The sequence below is a fragment of the Calliopsis andreniformis genome, unplaced genomic scaffold (assembly GCF_051401765.1).
Source record: "Calliopsis andreniformis isolate RMS-2024a unplaced genomic scaffold, iyCalAndr_principal scaffold0015, whole genome shotgun sequence".
Taxonomy (NCBI): domain Eukaryota; kingdom Metazoa; phylum Arthropoda; class Insecta; order Hymenoptera; family Andrenidae; genus Calliopsis; species Calliopsis andreniformis.
In genome coordinates, this window is record NW_027480428.1 from 17,215,027 (window position 1) to 17,234,436 (window position 19,410).

Sequence of the window (19,410 nt, forward strand, 5' to 3'; positions counted from 1 at the left end):
GTCTGGTGGAACAACGCCCTAGAGTGAAGCCTAGGTTGCACGGAACGTAGAAATGACCTTAACTTTCACACTGGTTGCATTATTCGCTTTTTGGAATGGAAAAACTGTTCTATTTATATTGTATTTTATGCTTCTGGCGTTGACTTCTTAGGCCCTAACTATTCGGTCTGGTGGAGCAACACCCTAGAGTGAAGCCTAGGTTACCCCGAACGTAGAAGTGACCAGTACTTTCACACTGGTTGCAATTATTCCTGTTATACGATGGAAAAACTGTTGTATTTTTATTGTATTTTATGCTTCTGGCGTTGACCTCCAAGTCCCTATCTATTCGATCTGGTGGAACAACGCCCTAGGGCGAAGCCTACGTTGCCCGCAACGTAGAAATGGCCATTACTTTCAAACTGGTTACAATTATGCGTTTTATACGATGGAAAAAATGTTGTACTTATATCATATTTTATGCCTCCGGCGTTGACTTCTTAGGCCCTAACTATTCGATCTGGTGCCACAACGCACTAGAGTGAAGCCTGGTTTGCCCGGATCGTAGAAATGACCATAAATTTCACACTGGTTGTAATTATTCGCTTTATTCGATGGAAAAACTGTTGTATTTATATTGCATTTTATGCTTCTGGCGTTGAATTCTAAGTCCCTAGCTACTCGATCTGGTGGAGGGACGCCCTTGAGTGAAGCCTAGGTTGCACGGAACGTAGAAATGACCATAACTTACACACTGGATGCACTATTCGCTTTACGCAATGGAAAAGCTGTTCTATTTATATTGTATTTTATGGTTCTGGCGTTGACTTCTTAGGCCCTAACTATTCGATCTGGTGGAGCAACGCCCTAGAGTGAAGTCTTGGTTGCCCGAAACGTAGAAATGACCATTACTTTCAGACTGGTTGCATTTATTCCTGTTATACGATAGAAGGACTGTCGTATTTTTATAGTACTTTATGATTCTGGCGTTGACTTCTTAGTCCCTAACTATTCGATCTGGTGGAGCAACGCCCTAGAGTGAAGCCTAGGTTACCCGGAACGTAGAAATGACCAGTGCTTTCACACTTGTTGCAGTTATTCCTGTTACACGAAGGAAAAACTGTTGAATTTTTATTGTGTTTTATGCCTCTGGCGTTGAATTCTAAGTCCCTAACTATTCGATGCGGTGGAGCAACGCCCTAGACTGAAGCCTAGGATGCCCGGAACGTAGAAATGACCATTACTTTCACACTGTTTGCAATTATTCCTGTTATACTATGGAAAGATTGTGTATTTTTATTGAATTTTTTGCTTCGGGCGTTGACTTCGCAGGCGCTAACTATTCGATCTTGTGGCACAACGCACTAGAGTGAAGCCTAGTTTGCCCGGAACGTAGAAATGAGCATAACTTCCACACTGGTTGCAATTATTCGCTTTATACGATGGAAAAACTGTTGTATTTATATTGTATTTTATGCTTCTGGCGTTGACTTCTTAGGTCCAAACAATGCGGTCTGGTGGACCAACGTCCTAGAGTGAAGCATAGGTTGCACGGAACGTAGAAATGACCTTAACTTTCACACTGGTTGCATTATTCGCTTTATGGAATGGAAAAGCTGTTCTATTTATATTGTATTTTATGCTTCTGGCGTTGACTTCTTAGGCCCTAACTATTCGGTCTGGTGGAGCAACACCCTAGAGTGAAGCCTAGGTTACCCCGACCGTAGAAGTGACCAGTACTTTCACACTGGTTGCAATTATTCCTGTTATACGATGGAAAAACTGTTGTATTTTTATTGTATTTTATGCTTCTGGCGTTGACCTCCAAGTCCCTATCTATTCGATCTGGTGGAACAACGCCCTAGGGCGAAGCCTACGTTGCCCGCAACGTAGAAATGGCCATTACTTTCAAACTGGTTACAATTATGCGTTTTATACGATGGAAAAAGTGTTGTACTTATATCGTATTTTATGCCTCCGGCGTTGACTTCTTAGGCCCTAACTATTCGACCTGGTGCCACAACGCACTAGAGTGAAGCCTAGTTTGCCCGGATCGTAGAAATGACCATAAATTTCACACTGGTTGCAATTATTCGCTTTATTCGATGGAAAAACTGTTGTATTTACATTGCATTTTATGCTTCTGGCGTTGAATTCTAAGTCCCTAGCTACTCGATCTGGTGGAGGGACGCCCTAGAGTGAAGCCTAGGTTGCACGGAACGTAGAAATGACCATAACTTACACACTGGATGCATTATTCGCTTTACGCAATGGAAAAGCTGTTCTATTTATATTGTATTTTATGGTTCTGGCGTTGACTTATTAGGCCCTAACTATTCGATCTGGTGGAGGAACGCCCTAGAGTGAAGCCTAGGTTACCCGGAATGTAGAAATGACAAGTACTTTCATACTGGTTGCAATTGTTCCTGGTATACGATGGAAAAGCTGTTGAATTTTTATTGTGTTTTATGCCTCTGGCGTTGAATTCTAAGTCCCTAACTATTCGATGCGGTGGAGCAACGCCCTAGACTGAAGCCCAGGATGCCCGGATCGTAGAAATGACCATAACTTTCACACTGGTTGCAATTACTCGCTTTATACGATGGAAAAACTGTTGAATTTATATTGTATTTTATGCTTCTGGCGTTGACTTCTTAGGTCCAAACAATACGGTCTGGTAGACCAACGCCCTAGAGTGAAGCCTAGGTTTCACGGAACGTAGAAATGACCTTAACTATCACACTGGTTGCATTATTCTCTTTATGGAATGGAAAAACTGTTCTATTTTTATTGTATTTTATGCTTCTGGCGTTGACTTCTTAGGCCCTAACTATTCCATTTGGCGGAGCAACGCCCTAGAGTGAAGCCTAGGTTGCGCGGAACGTAGAAATGCCCATTACTTTCACACTGGTTGCAATTATTCCTGCTATACGATGGAAAAACTGTTGTATTTTTATTGTATTTTATGCTTCGGGCGTTGACCTCCAAGTCCCTATCTATTCGATCTGGTGGAACAACGCCCTAGGGCGAAGCCTACGTTGCCCGAAACGTAGAAATGGCCATTACTTTCAAACTGGCTGCAATTATTCGTTTTATACGATGGAAAAAGTGTTGTACTTATATCGTATTTTATGCTTCCGGAGTTGACTTCTTAGGCCCTAACTATTCGATCTGGTGGCACAACGCACTAGAGTGAAGCCTCGTTTGCCCGGATCGTAGAAATGACCATAACTTTCACACTGGTTGCAATTATTCGCTTTATACGATGGAAAAACTGTTGTATTTATATTGTATTTTATGCTTCTGCCGTCGACTTCTTAGGTCCAAACTATTCGGTCTGGTGGACCAACGCCCTAGAGCGAAGCCTAGGTTGCAGGGAACGTAGAAATGACCATAACTTTCACACTGGTTGCGTAATTCTCTTTACGCAATGGAAAAACTGTTCTATTTATGTTGTATTTTATGGTTCTGGCGTTGACTTCTTAGGCCCTAACTATTCGATCTGGTGGAGCAACGCCCTAGAGTGAAGTCTTGGTTGCCCGGAACGTAGAAATGACCATTACTATCATATTGGTTGCAATTATTCCTGTTATACAATGGAAGGTCTGTTGTATTTTTATAGTATTTTATGCTTCTGGCGTTGACTTCTAAGGCCCTAGCTATTCGATTTGGTGGAGCAACGCCCTAGAGTCAAGCCTAGGTTATCCGAAACGTAGAAATTACCATTACTTTCACACTGCTTGCAATTATTCATGCTATACGATGGAAAAACTGTTGTATTTATATTGTATTTTATGCGTCTGGCGTTGACTTCTTAGGCCCTAACTATTCGATCTGGTGGAGCAACGCCCTAGAGTGAAGTCTTGGTTGCCCGAAACGTAGAAATGACCATTACTTTCACACTGGTTGCATTTATTCCTGTTATACGATGGAAGAACTGTTTTATTTTTATAGTATTTTATGCCTCTGGCGTTGAATTCTAAGTCCCTAACTATTCGATGCGGTGGACCAACGCCCTAGACTGAAGCCTAGGATGCCCGGAACGTAGAAATGACCATTACTTTCACACTGGTTGCAATTATTCGCTTTATACGATGGAAAAACTGTTGTATTTATATTGTATTTTATGCTTCTGACGTTGTATTCTAAGGCCGTAGCTATTCGATGTGGTGGAGCAACGCCCTAGAGTGAAGTCTTGGTCGCCCGGAACGTAGAAATGACCATTACTTTCATACTGGTTGCAATTATTCCTGTTATACAATGGAAGGACTGTTGTATTTTTATAGTATTTTATGCTTCTGGCGTTGACTTCTTAGTCGCTAACTATTCGATCTGGTGGAGCAACGCCCTAGAGTGAAGCCTAGGTTACCCGGAACGTAGAAATGACCATTACTTTCACACTGGTTGCAATTATTCGCTTTATACGATGGAAAAACTGTTGTATTTATATTGTATTTTATGCTTCTGACGTTGAATTCTAAGGCCGTAGCTATTCGATGTGGTCGATCAACGCCCTAGAGTGAAGTCTTGGTTGCCCGGAACGTAGAAATGACCGTTACTTTCATACTGGTTGCAATTATTCCTGTTATACAATGGAAGGTCTGTTGTATTTTTATAGTATTTTATGCTTCTGGCGTTGACTTCTTAGTCGCTAACTATTCGATCTGGTGGAGCAACGCCCTAGAGTGAAGCCTAGGTTACCCGGAACGTAGAAATGACCAGTACTTTCACAATAGTTGCAGTTATTCCTGTTATACGAAGGAAAAACTGTTGAATTTTTATTGTGTTTTATGCTTCTGGCGTTGAATTCTAAGTCCCTAACTATTCGATGTGGTGGAGCAACGCCCTAGACTGAAGCCCAGGATGCCCGGATCGTAGAAATGACCATAACTTTCACACTGGTTGCAATTACTCGCTTTATACGATGGAAAAACTGTTGAATTTATATTGTATTTTATGCTTCTGGCGTTGACTTCTTAGGTCCAAACAATACGGTCTGGTAGACCAACGCCCTAGAGTGAAGCCTAGGTTTCACGGAACGTAGAAATGACCTTAACTATCACACTGGTTGCATTATTCTCTTTATGGAATGGAAAAACTGTTCTATTTTTATTGTATTTTATGCTTCTGGCGTTGACTTCTTAGGCCCTAACTATTCCATTTGGCGGAGCAACGCCCTAGAGTGAAGCCTAGGTTGCGCGGAACGTAGAAATGCCCATTACTTTCACACTGGTTGCAATTATTCCTGCTATACGATGGAAAAACTGTTGTATTTTTATTGTATTTTATGCTTCGGGCGTTGACCTCCAAGTCCCTATCTATTCGATCTGGTGGAGCAACGCCCTAGGGCGAAGCCTACGTTGCCCGAAACGTAGAAATGGCCATTACTTTCAAACTGGCTGCAATTATTCGTTTTATACGATGGAAAAAGTGTTGTACTTATATCGTATTTTATGCTTCCGGAGTTGACTTCTTAGGCCCTAACTATTCGATCTGGTGGCACAACGCACTAGAGTGAAGCCTCGTTTGCCCGGATCGTAGAAATGACCATAACTTTCACACTGGTTGCAATTATTCGCTTTATACGATGGAAAAACTGTTGTATTTATATTGTATTTTATGCTTCTGCCGTCGACTTCTTAGGTCCAAACTATTCGGTCTGGTGGACCAACGCCCTAGAGCGAAGCCTAGGTTGCAGGGAACGTAGAAATGACCATAACTTTCACACTGGTTGCGTAATTCTCTTTACGCAATGGAAAAACTGTTCTATTTATGTTGTATTTTATGGTTCTGGCGTTGACTTCTTAGGCCCTAACTATTCGATCTGGTGGAGCAACGCCCTAGAGTGAAGTCTTGGTTGCCCGGAACGTAGAAATGACCATTACTTTCATATTGGTTGCAATTATTCCTGTTATACAATGGAAGGTCTGTTGTATTTTTATAGTATTTTATGCTTCTGGCGTTGACTTCTAAGGCCCTAGCTATTCGATTTGGTGGAGCAACGCCCTAGAGTCAAGCCTAGGTTATCCGAAACGTAGAAATTACCATTACTTTCACACTGCATGCAATTATTCATGCTATACGATGGAAAAACTGTTGTATTTATATTGTATTTTATGCGTCTGGCGTTGACTTCTTAGGCCCTAACTATTCGATCTGGTGGAGCAACGCCCTAGAGTGAAGTCTTGGTTGCCCGAAACGTAGAAATGACCATTACTTTCACACTGGTTGCATTTATTCCTGTTATACGATGGAAGAACTGTTTTATTTTTATAGTATTTTATGCCTCTGGCGTTGAATTCTAAGTCCCTAACTATTCGATGCGGTGGACCAACGCCCTAGACTGAAGCCTAGGATGCCCGGAACGTAGAAATGACCATTACTTTCACACTGGTTGCAATTATTCGCTTTATACGATGGAAAAACTGTTGTATTTATATTGTATTTTATGCTTCTGACGTTGTATTCTAAGGCCGTAGCTATTCGATGTGGTGGAGCAACGCCCTAGAGTGAAGTCTTGGTTGCCCGGAACGTAGAAATGACCATTACTTTCATACTGGTTGCAATTATTCCTGTTATACAATGGAAGGACTGTTGTATTTTTATAGTATTTTATGCTTCTGGCGTTGACTTCTTAGTCGCTAACTATTCGATCTGGTGGAGCAACGCCCTAGAGTGAAGCCTAGGTTACCCGGAACGTAGAAATGACCATTACTTTCACACTGGTTGCAATTATTCGCTTTATACGATGGAAAAACTGTTGTATTTATATTGTATTTTCTGCTTCTGACGTTGAATTCTAAGGCCGTAGCTATTCGATGTGGTCGATCAACGCCCTAGAGTGAAGTCTTGGTTGCCCGGAACGTAGAAATGACCGTTACTTTCATACTGGTTGCAATTATTCCTGTTATACAATGGAAGGTCTGTTGTATTTTTATAGTATTTTATGCTTCTGGCGTTGACTTCTTAGTCGCTAACTATTCGATCTGGTGGAGCAACGCCCTAGAGTGAAGCCTAGGTTACCCGGAACGTAGAAATGACCAGTACTTTCACAATAGTTGCAGTTATTCCTGTTATACGAAGGAAAAACTGTTGAATTTTTATTGTGTTTTATGCTTCTGGCGTTGAATTCTAAGTCCCTAACTATTCGATGTGGTGGAGCAACGCCCTAGACTGAAGCCCAGGATGCCCGGATCGTAGAAATGACCATAACTTTCACACTGGTTGCAATTACTCGCTTTATACGATGGAAAAACTGTTGAATTTATATTGTATTTTATGCTTCTGGCGTTGACTTCTTAGGTCCAAACAATACGGTCTGGTAGACCAACGCCCTAGAGTGAAGCCTAGGTTTCACGGAACGTAGAAATGACCTTAACTATCACACTGGTTGCATTATTCTCTTTATGGAATGGAAAAACTGTTCTATTTTTATTGTATTTTATGCTTCTGGCGTTGACTTCTTAGGCCCTAACTATTCCATTTGGCGGAGCAACGCCCTAGAGTGAAGCCTAGGTTGCGCGGAACGTAGAAATGCCCATTACTTTCACACTGGTTGCAATTATTCCTGCTATACGATGGAAAAACTGTTGTATTTTTATTGTATTTTATGCTTCGGGCGTTGACCTCCAAGTCCCTATCTATTCGATCTGGTGGAGCAACGCCCTAGGGCGAAGCCTACGTTGCCCGAAACGTAGAAATGGCCATTACTTTCAAACTGGCTGCAATTATTCGTTTTATACGATGGAAAAAGTGTTGTACTTATATCGTATTTTATGCTTCCGGAGTTGACTTCTTAGGCCCTAACTATTCGATCTGGTGGCACAACGCACTAGAGTGAAGCCTCGTTTGCCCGGATCGTAGAAATGACCATAACTTTCACACTGGTTGCAATTATTCGCTTTATACGATGGAAAAACTGTTGTATTTATATTGCATTTTATGCTTCTGGCGTTGAATTCTAAGTCCCTAGCTACTCGATCTGGTGGAGGGACGCCCTAGAGTGAAGCCTAGGTTGCACGGAACGTAGAAATGACCATAACTTACACACTGGATGCATTATTCGCTTTACGCAATGGAAAAGCTGTTCTATTTATATTGTATTTTATGGTTCTGGCGTTGACTTATTAGGCCCTAACTATTCGATCTGGTGGAGGAACGCCCTAGAGTGAAGCCTAGGTTACCCGGAATGTAGAAATGACAAGTACTTTCATACTGGTTGCAATTGTTCCTGGTATACGATGGAAAAGCTGTTGAATTTTTATTGTGTTTTATGCCTCTGGCGTTGAATTCTAAGTCCCTAAGTATTCGATGCGGTGGAGCAACGCCCTAGACTGAAGCCCAGGATGCCCGGATCGTAGAAATGACCATAACTTTCACACTGGTTGCAATTACTCGCTTTATACGATGGAAAAACTGTTGTATTTATATTGTATTTTATGCTTCTGACGTTGAATTCTAAGGCCGTAGCTATTCGATGTGGTGGAGCAACGCCCTAGAGTGAAGTCTTGGTTGCCCGGAACGTAGAAATGACCATTACTTTCATACTGGTTGCAATTATTCCTGTTATACAATGGAAGGACTGTTGTATTTTTATAGTATTTTATGCTTCTGGCGTTGACTTCTTAGTCGCTAACTATTCGATCTGGTGGAGCAACGCCCTAGAGTGAAGCCTAGGTCGCCGGAACGTATAAATGACCATAACTTTCACACTGGTTGCAATTATCCGTTTTATACGATGGAAAGTCTATTGTATTTATATCGTATTTTATGCTTCTGGCGTTGACTTATTAGGCCCTAACTATTCGATCTGGTGGAGGAACGCCATAGAGTGAAACCTAGCATGCCCAGAACGTAGAAATGAACATTACTTTCACACTGGTTGCAATTATTCCTGTTATACGTTGGAAAAACTGTTATGTTTTTATCATATTTCATGCTTCTGGCGTTGACTTCTAAGGCCCCAACTATTCGATCTGGTGGAGCAACGCCCTGAAGTGAAGCCTAGGTTGCTCGGAATGTAGAAATGACCTTAACCTTCACACTGGTTGCATTTATTCGTTTTCTACGATGAAAAACTGTGGCATCTTTATCGTATTTTATGCTTCTGGCGTTGACTTCTAAGGTTCTAACTATACGATCTCGTGGAGCAACGCCCTAGAGTGAAGCCTAGGTTGCTCGGAACGTAGAAATGACCATAACTTTCACACTGGTTGCATTTATTCGTTTTATACGATGGAAAAGCTGTTGTATTTATAATGTATTTCATGCTTCTGGCGTTGACGTCTAAGTCCCTAGCTATTCGCTCTGGTGGAGCAACGCCCTAGAGTGAAGCCTCGGTTGCCCGGAACGTAGAAATGACCATTACCTTCACGCTTGTTGCAATTATTCGTGTTATATGATGAAAAAACTGTTGTATTCTTATTGTATTTTATGCTTCAGGCGTTGATTTCTAAGGCCGGAGCTATTCGATGTGGTGGAGCTACGGCCTAGAGTGAAGCCTAGGTTGCCCGGAACGTAGAAATGACCATTACTTTCACACTGTTTGCAAATATACGTTATATACGATATAAAAGCTGTCGTATTTATATTGTATTTTATGCTTCTGGCGTTGACTTCTTAGGCCCTAACTATTTGATCTGATGGAGCAAAGCCCTAGATTGAAGCCTAGGTCGGCCGGAACGTAGAAATGACCATAACTTTCACACTGGTTGCAATTATTCGTTTTATACGATGGAAAAACTGTTGCAGCCTTATTGTATTTTATTCTTCTGGCGTTGAATTCTAAGTCCCTAGCTATTCGACCTGGTGGAGCAACGCCCTAGAGTAAAGCCTATTTTGCTCGGAATGTAGAAATGTCCATAACTTTCAGACTGGTTGCAATTATTCGTTTTATACTCTGGAAAGGCTGTTGTATTTATTTTGTATTTTATGCTTCTGGCGTTGACTCCTAAGGCCTTAACTATTCGATCTCGTGGAGCAACGACCTAGAGTGAAGCCTAGGTTGCCCTGAAAGTAGAAATGACCACAACTTTCATACTGGTTGCAATTATTCGTTTTATACGATGGAAAAACTGTTGCAGCCTTATTGTATTTTATTCTTCTGGCGTTGAATTCTAAGTCCCTAGCTATTCGACCTCGTGGAGCAACGCCCTAGAGTGAAACCTAGGTTACCCGGAATGTTGTAATGACCAGTACTTTCACATTGGTTGCAGATATTCCTCCTATACGGTGGAAAAACTGTTGCACCTTTATTGTATTTTATGCTTCTGGCGCTGACTTCTTAGGCCCTAACTATTCGATCTGGTGAAGGAACGCCATAGAGTGAAACCTAGCATGCTCGGAATGTAGAAATGTCCATAACTTTCACACTGGTTGCAATTATTCGTTTTATACGATGGAGAAACTGTTGTATTTATATTGTATTTTATGCTTCTGACGTTGAATTCTAAGGCCGTAGCTATTCGATGTGGTCGATCAACGCCCTGGAGTGAAGTCTTGGTTGCCCGGAACGTAGAAATGACCGTTACTTTCATACTGGTTGCAATTATTCCTGTTATACAATGGAAGGTCTGTTGTATTTTTATAGTATTTTATGCTTCTGGCGTTGACTTCTTAGTCGCTAACTATTCGATCTGGTGGAGCAACGCCCTAGAGTGAAGCCTAGGTTACCCGGAACGTAGAAATGACCAGTACTTTCACACTGGTTGCAATTATTCGTTTTATACGATGGAGAAGCTGTTGTATTTATATTGTACTTCGTGCTTCTGGCGTTGACTTCTAAGGCCCTAACTATTCGATCTGGTGGAGCAACGCCCTAGAGTGAAGCCTAGGTTGCTCGGAATGTAGAAATGTTCATAGCATTCACACTGGTTGCAATTATTCGTTTTATACGATGGAAAATCTGTTGTATTTATATTGTATTTTACGCTTCTGGCGTTGACTTCTTAGGCCCTAACTATTCGATCTGGTGGAGCAACGCCCTAGTGTGAAGCCCAGGTTCCTCGGAATGTAGAAATGTCCATATCTTTCACACTGGTTTCAATTATTCGTTTTATACGATGGAAAAACTGTTGTATTTTTTTGGATTTTATGCTTCGAACGTTGACTTCTAAGGCCCTAACTATTCAATCTGTTGGAGCAACGCCCTAGAGTGAAGCCCAGGTTGCCCGCAATGTAGAAATGACCATTACTTTCACACTGGTTGCAATTATTCGTTTTATACGATGGAAAAGCTGTTGTATTTATTTTGTATTTGGTGCTTCTGGCGTTGACTTCTTAGGCCCTAACTAATCGATCTGGTGGAGCAACGACATAGTGTGAAACGTAGGTTGCCCGGAACGTAGAAATAACCATGACATTGACACTGGTTGCATTTAATCGTTTTATACGATGGAAAAGATGTTGTACTTATATTGTATTTTATTCTCCTGGCGTAGACTTCCTAGGCCCTAACTATTCGATCTGGTCGAACAACAATCTAGAGTCACGCCTAGGTTGCCCGAAACGTAGAAATGACCATAACTTACACACTGGATGCATTATTCGCTTTACGCAATGGAAAAGCTGTTCTATTTATATTGTATTTTATGGTTCTGGCGTTGACTTATTAGGCCCTAACTATTCGATCTGGTGGAGGAACGCCCTAGAGTGAAGCCTAGGTTACCCGGAATGTAGAAATGACAAATACTTTCATACTGGTTGCAATTGTTCCTGGTATACGATGGAAAAGCTGTTGAATTTTTATTGTGTTTTATGCCTCTGGCGTTGAATTCTAAGTCCCTAACTATTCGATGCGGTGGAGCAACGCCCTAGACTGAAGCCCAGGATGCCCGGATCGTAGAAATGACCATAACTTTCACACTGGTTGCAATTACTCGCTTTATACGATGGAAAAACTGTTGTATTTATATTGTATTTTATGCTTCTGACGTTGAATTCTAAGGCCGTAGCTATTCGATGTGGTGGAGCAACGCCCTAGAGTGAAGTCTTGGTTGCCCGGAACGTAGAAATGACCATTACTTTCATACTGGTTGCAATTATTCCTGTTATACAATGGAAGGACTGTTGTATTTTTATAATATTTTATGCTTCTGGCGTTGACTTCTTAGTCGCTAACTATTCGATCTGGTGGAGCAACGCCCTAGAGTGAAGCCTAGGTTACCCAGAACGTAGAAATGACCATTACTTTCACACTGGTTGCAATCATTCGCTTTATACGATGGAAAAACTGTTGTATTTATATTGTATTTTATGCTTCTGACGTTGAATTCTAAGGCAGTAGCTATTCGATGTGGTCGATCAACGCCCTAGAGTGAAGTCTTGGTTGCCCGGAACGTAGAAATGACCGTTACTTTCATACTGGTTGCAATTATTCCTGTTATACAATGGAAGGTCTGTTGTATTTTTATAGTATTTTATGCTTCTGGCGTTGACTTCTTAGTCGCTAACTATTCGATCTGGTGGAGCAACGCCCTAGAGTGAAGCCTAGGTTACCCGGAACGTAGAAATGACCAGTACTTTCACAATAGTTGCAGTTATTCCTGTTATACGAAGGAAAAACTGTTGAATTTTTATTGTGTTTTATGCTTCTGGCGTTGAATTCTAAGTCCCTAACTATTCGATGTGGTGGAGCAACGCCCTAGACTCAAGCCTAGGTTGCCCGGGCCGTAGAAATGACCATTACTTTCACGCTGGTTGGATTTATTCGCTTTATACGATGGAAAAACAGTTGTGTTTATAATGTATTTTATGTTTCTGGCGTTGACTTCTTAGGTCCAAACTATTCGGTCTGGTGGACCAACGCCCTAGAGTGAAGCCTAGGTTGCACGGAACGTAGAAATGACCATAACTTTCATACTGGTTGCATTTATTCGTTTTATACGATGGAAAAGCTGTTGTATTTATAATGTATTTCATGCTTCTGGCGTTGACGTCTAAGTCCCTAGCTATTCGCTCTGGTGGAGCAACGCCCTAGAGTGAAGCCTAGGTTGCCCGGAACGTAGAAATGACCATTACCTTCACGCTGTTGCAATTATTCCCGTCATATGATGAAAAAACTGTTGTATTCTTATTGTATTTTATGCTTCAGGCGTTGATTTCTAATGCCCTAACTATTCGATGCGGTGGAGCAGCGCCCTAGAGTGGAACCTAGGTTGCCCGGAACGCAGAAATGTCCATAACTTTCACACTGGTTGCAATTATTCGTTTTATACGATGGAAAAGCTGTTGTATTTATATTGTATTTTATCCTTCTGGCGTTGAATTCTAAGTCCCTAGCTATTCGATCTGGTGGAGCAACGCCCTAGAGTGAAACCTAGGTTACCCGCAACGTAGAAATGACCAGTACTTTCACACTGGTTGCAGTTATTCCTGTTATACGATGGAAAAACTGTTGCATCTTTATTGTATTTTATGCTTCTGGCGTTGGCTTCTAAGGCGCTAACTTTTCCGACTGGTGGAGCAACGCCCTAGATTGAAGCCTAGGTCGCCGGAACGTAGAAATGACCATAACTTTCACACTGGTTGCAATTATCCGTTTTATGCGATGGAAAGTCTATTGTATTTATATCGTATTTTATGCTTCTGGCGTTGACTTATTAGGCCCTAACTATTCGATCTGGTGGAGGAACGCCATAGAGTGAAACCTAGCATGCCCAGAACGTAGAAATGAACATTACTTTCACACTGGTTGCAATTATTCCTGTTATACGTTGGAAAAACTGTTATGTTTTTATCATATTTCATGCTTCTGGCGTTGACTTCTAAGGCCCCAACTATTCGATCTGGTGGAGCAACGCCCTGAAGTGAAGCCTAGCTTGCTCGGAATGTAGAAATGACCATAACCTTCACACTGGTTGCATTTATTCGTTTTCTACGATGAAAAACTGTGGCATCTTTATCGTATTTTATGCTTCTGGCGTTGACTTCTAAGGTTCTAACTATACGATCTCGTGGAGCAACGCCCTAGAGTGAAGCCTAGGTTGCTCGGAACGTAGAAATGACCATAACTTTCACACTGGTTGCATTTATTCGTTTTATACGATGGAAAAGCTGTTGTATTTATAATGTATTTCATGCTTCTGGCGTTGACGTCTAAGTCCCTAGCTATTCGCTCTGGTGGAGCAACGCCCTAGAGTGAAGCCTCGGTTGCCCGGAACGTAGAAATGACCATTACCTTCACGCTTGTTGCAATTATTCGTGTTATATGATGAAAAAACTGTTGTATTCTTATTGTATTTTATGCTTCAGGCGTTGATTTCTAAGGCCGGAGCTATTCGATGTGGTGGAGCTACGGCCTAGAGTGAAGCCTAGGTTGCCCGGAACGTAGAAATGACCATTACTTTCACACTGTTTGCAAATATACGTTATATACGATATAAAAGCTGTCGTATTTATATTGTATTTTATGCTTCTGGCGTTGACTTCTTAGGCCCTAACTATTTGATCTGATGGAGCAAAGCCCTAGATTGAAGCCTAGGTCGGCCGGAACGTAGAAATGACCATAACTTTCACACTGGTTGCAATTATTCGTTTTATACGATGGAAAAACTGTTGCAGCCTTATTGTATTTTATTCTTCTGGCGTTGAATTCTAAGTCCCTAGCTATTCGACCTGGTGGAGCAACGCCCTAGAGTAAAGCCTATTTTGCTCGGAATGTAGAAATGTCCATAACTTTCAGACTGGTTGCAATTATTCGTTTTATACTCTGGAAAGGCTGTTGTATTTATTTTGTATTTTATGCTTCTGGCGTTGACTCCTAAGGCCTTAACTATTCGATCTCGTGGAGCAACGACCTAGAGTGAAGCCTAGGTTGCCCTGAAAGTAGAAATGACCACAACTTTCATACTGGTTGCAATTATTCGTTTTATACGATGGAAAAACTGTTGCAGCCTTATTGTATTTTATTCTTCTGGCGTTGAATTCTAAGTCCCTAGCTATTCGACCTGGTGGAGCAACGCCCTAGAGTGAAACCTAGGTTACCCGGAATGTTGTAATGACCAGTACTTTCACATTGGTTGCAGATATTCCTCCTATACGGTGGAAAAACTGTTGCACCTTTATTGTATTTTATGCTTCTGGCGCTGACTTCTTAGGCCCTAACTATTCGATCTGGTGAAGGAACGCCATAGAGTGAAACCTAGCATGCTCGGAATGTAGAAATGTCCATAACTTTCACACTGGTTGCAATTATTCGTTTTATACGATGGAGAAACTGTTGTATTTATATTGTATTTTATGCTTCTGACGTTGAATTCTAAGGCCGTAGCTATTCGATGTGGTCGATCAACGCCCTGGAGTGAAGTCTTGGTTGCCCGGAACGTAGAAATGACCGTTACTTTCATACTGGTTGCAATTATTCCTGTTATACAATGGAAGGTCTGTTGTATTTTTATAGTATTTTATGCTTCTGGCGTTGACTTCTTAGTCGCTAACTATTCGATCTGGTGGAGCAACGCCCTAGAGTGAAGCCTAGGTTACCCGGAACGTAGAAATGACCAGTACTTTCACACTGGTTGCAATTATTCGTTTTATACGATGGAGAAGCTGTTGTATTTATATTGTACTTCGTGCTTCTGGCGTTGACTTCTAAGGCCCTAACTATTCGATCTGGTGGAGCAACGCCCTAGAGTGAAGCCTAGGTTGCTCGGAATGTAGAAATGTTCATAGCATTCACACTGGTTGCAATTATTCGTTTTATACGATGGAAAATCTGTTGTATTTATATTCTATTTTACGCTTCTGGCGTTGACTTCTTAGGCCCTAACTATTCGATCTGGTGGAGCAACGCCCTAGTGTGAAGCCCAGGTTCCTCGGAATGTAGAAATGTCCATATCTTTCACACTGGTTTCAATTATTCGTTTTATACGATGGAAAAACTGTTGTATTTTTTTGGATTTTATGCTTCGAACGTTGACTTCTAAGGCCCTAACTATTCAATCTGTTGGAGCAACGCCCTAGAGTGAAGCCCAGGTTGCCCGCAATGTAGAAATGACCATTACTTTCACACTGGTTGCAATTATTCGTTTTATACGATGGAAAAGCTGTTGTATTTATTTTGTATTTGGTGCTTCTGGCGTTGACTTCATAGGCCCTAACTAATCGATCTGGTGGAGCAACGCCATAGTGTGAAACGTAGGTTGCCCGGAACGTAGAAATAACCATGACATTGACACTGGTTGCATTTAATCGTTTTATACGATGGAAAAGATGTTGTACTTATATTGTATTTTATTCTCCTGGCGTAGACTTCCTAGGCCCTAACTATTCGATCTGGTCGAACAACAATCTACAGTCACGCCTAGGTTGCCCGAAACGTAGAAATGACCATTACTTTCACACTGGTTGCAATTATTCGCTTTATAGGATGGAAAAACTGTTGTATTTATATTGTATTTTATGCTTCTGGCGTCGACTTCTTAGGTCCAAACTTTTCGGTCTGGTGGAACAACGCCCTGGAGTGAAGCCTAGGTTGCACGGAACGTAGAAGTGACCATAACTTTCACACTGGTTGCATTATTCGCTTTACGCAATGGAAAAACTGTTCTATTTATATTATATTTTATGTTTCTGACGTTGAATTCTAAGGCCGTAGCTATTCGCTGTGGTGGAGCATCGCCCTAGAGTGAAACCTAGGTTGCCGGGAACGTAGAAATGACCATTACTTTCACACTGCTTGCAATTATTCATTTTGTACGATGAATAAGCTGTTGTATTTATTATGTATTTGGTGCTTCTGGCGTTGTCTTCTTAGGCCATAACTATTCCATCTGGTGGAGCAACGCCATAGAGTGAAACCTAGGTTTCCCGGAACGTAGAAATGACCATTATATTCACACTAGTTGCAATTATTCCTGTTATACGATGGAAAAACTGTTGTATTTTTATTGTATTTTATGCTTCTGGCGTTGAATTCTAAGTCCCTAGCTATTCGATCTGGCGGAGCAACGCCCTATTGTGAAGCCCAGTTTGCCCGGAACGTAGAAATGACCATTACTTTCACACTGGTTGCAATTAGTTCTTGTATACGATGGAAAAGCTGTTGTACTTATGTTGTATTTTATTCTTCTGGCGTTGACTTCCTGGGCCCTAACTATTCGATCTGGTGGAACAACACCCTAGGGTGAAGCCTAAGTTGCCCGGAACGTAGAAATGACCATTCCCTTCACACTGGTTGCAATTATTCCTGTTATACGATGGAAAAACTGTTGTATTTATATTGTATTTTATGCTTCTGGCGTTGACTTCTAAGGCCCTAACTATTCGATCTGGTGGACCAACGCCCTAGAGTGAAGCCTAGGTTGCCCGGAACGTAGAAATAACAATCACTTTCGAACTGGTTACTATTAGCCCTTTTATACGATGGAAAAACTGTTGTATTTTTCTTGCATTTTATGCTTCGAACGTTGACTTCTAAGGCCCTAACTATTCAATCTGTTGGAGCAACGCCCTAGAGTGAAGCCTAGGTTGCCCGCAATGTAGAAATGACCATTACTTTCACACTGGTTGCAATCATTCGTTTTATACGATGGAAAAACTGTTGTATTTATTTTGTATTTGGTGCTTCTGGCGTTGACTTCTTAGGCCCTAACTATTCGATCTGGTGGGGCAACGCCCTATTGTGAAGCCCAGGTTGCCCGGAACGTAGAAATGACCATTACTTTCACACTGTTTGCAATTATTCATTTTATACGATGGAAAAGCTGTTGTATTTATAATTGTATTTTATGCTTCTGGCGTTGAATTCTAAGGCCGTAGCTATTCGGTGTGGTGGAGCAACGCCCTACTGTGAAGCCTAGGTTTCCCGGAACGTAGAAATGACCATTACCTTCACGCTGTTGCAATTATTCCTGTTATATGATGAAAAAACTGTTGTATTCTTATTGTATTTTATGCTTCAGGCGTTGATTTCTAAGGCCGGAGCTATTCGATGTGGTGGAGCTACGGCCTAGAGTGAAGCCTAGGTTGCCCGGAACGTAGAAATGACCAGTCCTTTCACACTGTTTGCAAATATACATTATATACGATATAAAAGCTGTCGTATTTATATTGTATTTTATGCTTCTGGCGTTGACTTCTAAGGCCCTAACTATTCGATCTGGTGGAGCTACGCCCTAGAGTGAAACCCAGGTTGCCCGGAACGTAGAAATGACCATTACTATCACACTGGTTGCAATTATTCCTGTTATACGATAGAAAAACTGTTGTATTTTTATTGTATTTTATGCTTTTGGCGTTGAATTCTAAGTCCCTAGCTATTCGATCTGGTGGAGCAACGCCCTACTGTGAAGCCTAGGTTGCTCGGATCGTAGATAGGACCATAACTTTCATACTGTTTGCAATTATTCACCTTATACGATGGCAAAGCTGTTGCATTTATATTGTATTTTATGCTTCTGGCGTTGGCTTCTAAGTCCCTAACTACTCGATCTGGTCAAGTAACGCCCTAGAGTGAAACCTGGGTTGCCCGGAACGTAGAAATGACCATTACTTTCTCACTGGTTGCAATTATTCGTTTTATACGATGGAAATGCTGTTGTATTTATATTGTATTTTATCCTTCTGGCGTTGAATTCTAAATCCCTAGCTATTCGATCTGGTGGAGCAACGCCCTAGAGTGAAGCCTAGGTTGCCCGGAACGTAGAATTCACCATTGCCTCCACGCTTGTTGCAATTATTCCTGTTGTATGATGAAAGAACTGTTGTATTCTTATTGTATTTTATGCTTCAGGCGTTGATTTCTAATGCCCTAACTATTCGATCCGGTGGAGCAGCGCCCTAGAGTGGAGCCTAGGTTGCCCGGAACGCAGAAATGTCCATAACTTTCACACTGGTTGCAATTATTCGTTTTATACGATGGAAAAGCTGTTGTATTTATATTGTATTTTATCCTTCTGGCGTTGAATTCTAAGTCCCAAGCTATTCGATCTGGTGGAGCAACGCCCTAGAGTGAAACCTAGGTTACCCGGAACGTAGAAATGACCAGTACTTTCACACTGGTTGCAGTTATTCCTGTTATACGATGGAAAAACTGTTGCATCTTTATTGTATTTTATGCTTCTGGCGTTGGCTTCTAAGGCGCTAACTATTCGGTCTGGTGGAGCAACGCCCTAGATTGAAGCCTAGGTCGCCGGAACGTAGAAATGACCATAATCTTCACACTGGTTGCAATTATCCGTTTTATGCGATGGAAAGTCTATTGTATTTATATCGTATTTTATGCTTCTGGCGTTGACTTATTAGGCCCTAACTATTCGATCTGGTGGAGGAACGCCATAGAGTGAAACCTAGCATGCCCAGAACGTAGAAATGACCATTACTTTCACACTGGTTGCAATTATTCCTGTTATACGTTGGAAAAACTGTTATGTTTTTATCGTATTTCATGCTTCTGGCGTTGACTTCTAAGGCCCCAACTATTCGATCTGGTGG